This window comes from Austrofundulus limnaeus, unplaced genomic scaffold, assembly GCF_001266775.1.
Source record: "Austrofundulus limnaeus strain Quisiro unplaced genomic scaffold, Austrofundulus_limnaeus-1.0 Scaffold660, whole genome shotgun sequence".
Taxonomy (NCBI): Eukaryota; Metazoa; Chordata; class Actinopteri; order Cyprinodontiformes; family Rivulidae; genus Austrofundulus; species Austrofundulus limnaeus.
Genome location: NW_013953062.1, coordinates 245,885 through 249,790, shown reverse-complemented (window position 1 = coordinate 249,790; position 3,906 = coordinate 245,885).

Genomic DNA, 3,906 nt, shown 5'->3' with positions numbered 1-3,906 from the left:
CAGGCTGCGAGGGACTAAGTGTCTAAAAGACTTTAAAAACGTTGTGACATGTGAAGATCTGTTTTAAAAGTGTCTGTGACATCATTTATTAATAATAAACATTAATGCAGTTTTGGAAAGTTAACACAAATAACATGTTACACAAATATTTTCACATGGCTGAGATGATGTTAAGATATTTGCATGTGAAATAACAGGAAGTGATGTCAAAGCGGGATGTCAGCACAGATTATAGAATCTGATGTTTCTTTAAAGATAAAGAGTTAGAGTTCAAATAATGTTGTTTCCATAAACAAAGACCAGTGTTCCTTTCCTTAWAGAGTTCCCCTTTGATGTCACTTCCTGTTTCACTTTGAGCCACAAAACTAAAATGTCTATTGATAACTTCTCAGCAGACCATGTACAGTGCATCAGAATTACACTGCTTCACCCCCCCCCCCCCTGTGTTCCCCATCGGGGCGTTGCCTTGTGGCCCCCCATACCCCCGACTTAAAGGTCCACATTTTTCAAAAAAAAAAAAAAAAACACTCACAATCCTGGCTATGGGCCTGAATTACATACTTTTGATTAAATCAGACAACTAACATGCTTTCTGGATATCATTAACTTTTTAATAACCTTTATAAAATCTAATTTATGCTCAGTCAAAATGCACCATTTGAAAAATTCCCTCTGGTAAGCAAACAATGCAATAGCAATATTTGTTTGTTTATTGTTTTGACAGAATAATTACTTTCAACTGTTGTTAGTAGCTTCTAAATGTCAGTAATTTAAAATAAATCTCACTGGAAGGAACAGCTTCAAGTAACTGGAAATACCACAGAAAACAAGTTTGGAATTGTTTTAACAATTTAACAGATTTTTGTTATTAAAGTAATGTATCCTACATCCTCAAGTGATCATTTTTGGAGAAATTCTTTAAAATGAAGCTAATGGTCCAAGAGATAGTTTGCTAACAGACAGGCAGATTTGAGTGTAAGTTTTAAAAACAGGTCTTGTGCTTCAGTTTTTGCTTAGAGTACATTTTAAGGATGACTCTCAGCTACCAGCACATCAACTCTACGCTCAGTAGCTGTAAAACTGGCTGAGTTTGAACTATTTTTGTGTTTTCTCAGTTRKATTAGCTGAAGCCAGATTTCTTTTTGAAATTTGTTTATTTGTCCGTTTTTCAGCATCCGAAGTTGAAAGGATGCACTGGTTGATGAACACRCTGCCTCTGCCTCAGCATGTTGACCTATAGGTGTCTGCTCCTCCTGTGGTCTCTGCTGCTCCTCTTCCTGTGACACTGCTATCGGATCGGCTCCGATCTGCCGCTTCCAGGCCCAATGCAGGCACTCCACAATCCCCTGCATTCGAACCAAGTGCAACTCACGGTCCAAACTGTCCAGYAGTGACTCCTTTATTTCCATGGAAACGTTGAAGGATATAGAGCAGGGACAAGCCTACCTCCCCCCAGTGCTGAGTCATGCCTTGTTCCCAGCTCAGGCGTCTGCAGAAGCCAAGAAGCTACACTAAYTATTACAGCTGGGTGGGCATGGGACACATTCATAAGGGCCTCCATGAGCAGGTAAGATCAGCTGCATCCTACTGTGTTTTTATGACATTAGGATAATTTATTCAAAGAGAAACACAAAAAGAATGAAAATATCGGCAACAAATTGTCACTAATGTGTCAATCTTCCCACTTTAGGTCAGACAGAAGGATCTCTTTARGATAAAGAAGCCTCATCTTTTCTTCCTGCCAGATGACACAAGTGTTCCTTTCCCCCGCACGACACTCACAAACATGATATTGAGGTTCTAGAGGTCAACTACTCTGCAATCTTAGCTGAATTTCAGGTTGTTTACAAGRGAGGCGTCAATTTAAAATCAGGCTGGACCTGTGTGAGACCAAAGGTACTCAACTAAACCTTTACAGAACTAACTGTGAGGACAATAACTATAAAACCAAAAACTATAATAAATAAAACCAAAAATTTGTTTGCTTTTCTGAGGAGTTTTGACATTTTTGGATATTCAATCACAGTATGTTCAATTATTCTTATCAATTTGCCACAAGTAAATGTCCTCCATAACCATTTCTCATTTTTAGACATAATCTTTATTTGACTTTTAGATGCATAGAGTATACACATTTTATATCAAAAATAACTATTTTCAAAGAGACAGATCATTTTCAACCCTTGAGTTATTTTCAGATAGCTAGTCCACTTCATTCATGGTTGTGTTAAATCAGATTTACGAAGTATTTATCTTTAAAATATTTCCAGATTATTCCATTTTAAAATGCCCAAACTGTCCCTTTAGATCCTGTTACCTTGTTCTTATCACATCTTGCTTTTGTATTTATTAGAAGTTTAAGATTTTTTTTAAATTAGAGTCCAACGACCTTACCATTTTGTCACATCTGGGCCTATTTACAGTATGTCACAAACTTAGTCTCAAGTAGAAAGTTTACACAGAGATATAAACTTCCTGAAGCTTCCCCTCAGTTCTGTCTTTACTGGATGTGGAATAATGGCTATGTGTGAAACTGAGCGTCATTTTCTCTTTCAGGGCTAATGTTTMCCTCACACAGTGCCGGCGTCTGCGTGGCAGGAAACTGTTGCTCCTGTCCCTGCACCTTCGCTCTTTACATAGATTCATCAGCATCACCTCACTGGGATCTGTGGGGTTTTGGCTGCTGGGACCTGGAGCTACCCTGAGGAGCTCATACGGACCCAACAACACGCCTACGCTGTCATCTCGCTTTGTAAACCATTTGTCTCGCACGGCAGGATGTGACTTTCTGCAATGAAGTCTGCATCTCTTTAACATTTGTCTGAACTTCACATGAACTTTGCTGCAAATAATTGCTGACAACTAAGCATGATGCAAAATTATGCAAACCTGTGCAGGATATCTGCTTAAAAATATGACAGGACAGAACATTGTGCTCAAAGTTACATAAATTATTTGCAATGCATTAGCAAAAAGTTTAGGTTAATTTCCATGGTAGTTTGTTTTAGTAATTGACCAAGCTGGCTTCTTTAATCCTCTCGGTTTTAAAAGCAGACATAACAGAAGCTGAATCTTTTTTTTGTTTGTTTGTTTTCCAGGTCTGCAGATCCCTCCTTTGTGTAAGCTGATGGTGGGGGGCGAGCCTCCGTGCTGGTCAGAGGGACACTGCCTCCTTGTTGATGATTCATTCCTTCACACCAACTCTCAACAACAGTAATATTTTCAAGTTTCTGTAATAAAAAATGGGCATAAACAAGTAAATTACCCAAAACATTTTTCAATTAATAATAAAGATAATTATGACATGAATGAAGTGGCTTATAGTTTCAATAAATTCTTTGTAAACATTGGGCCTGAGCTGGCAGAACAAATCTCTGATCCAATAATTTCTACAGAGCAGTAAAATCTGTCAAATTATTACCAGGCAATATTCATAAATTATTTGTTGAAGGGGAGGGGAGTTATCAAGGGGTCAGTTTAACTTTAAATCAAGGATTGTTCATACAACTCGTAAAGGGTTTTGTATTTCTGTTGGTGGAGTAAAACTGTGGAACAGTCTGAGTGTGGAACTTAAGGAATGTCCAAACATAAAAAATTTTTAGGAGATGTATAAAAATATTATTGACAAAAGATATAGGGATGCTGATTACGTCTGAGCATTGTTATTGTTTTTTTATTTTATTGTGTTTTTTTTTTGCAATATATGGAGATGTTTGGGGCTGTGTATATACAGTATGTGCGTACATGTGTGTAAGCATTCATGTGTGTATGCATACACGGTTATGAATATATTCTGGTATTATATAAAATTCCAGGTAAACAGATTGTTGTTTTAATCTTTATGAAATTGTAACTTAGAATAAGAAAAAAGAAGAATATACTATTATTTTTTTGTTAATAAGCTTC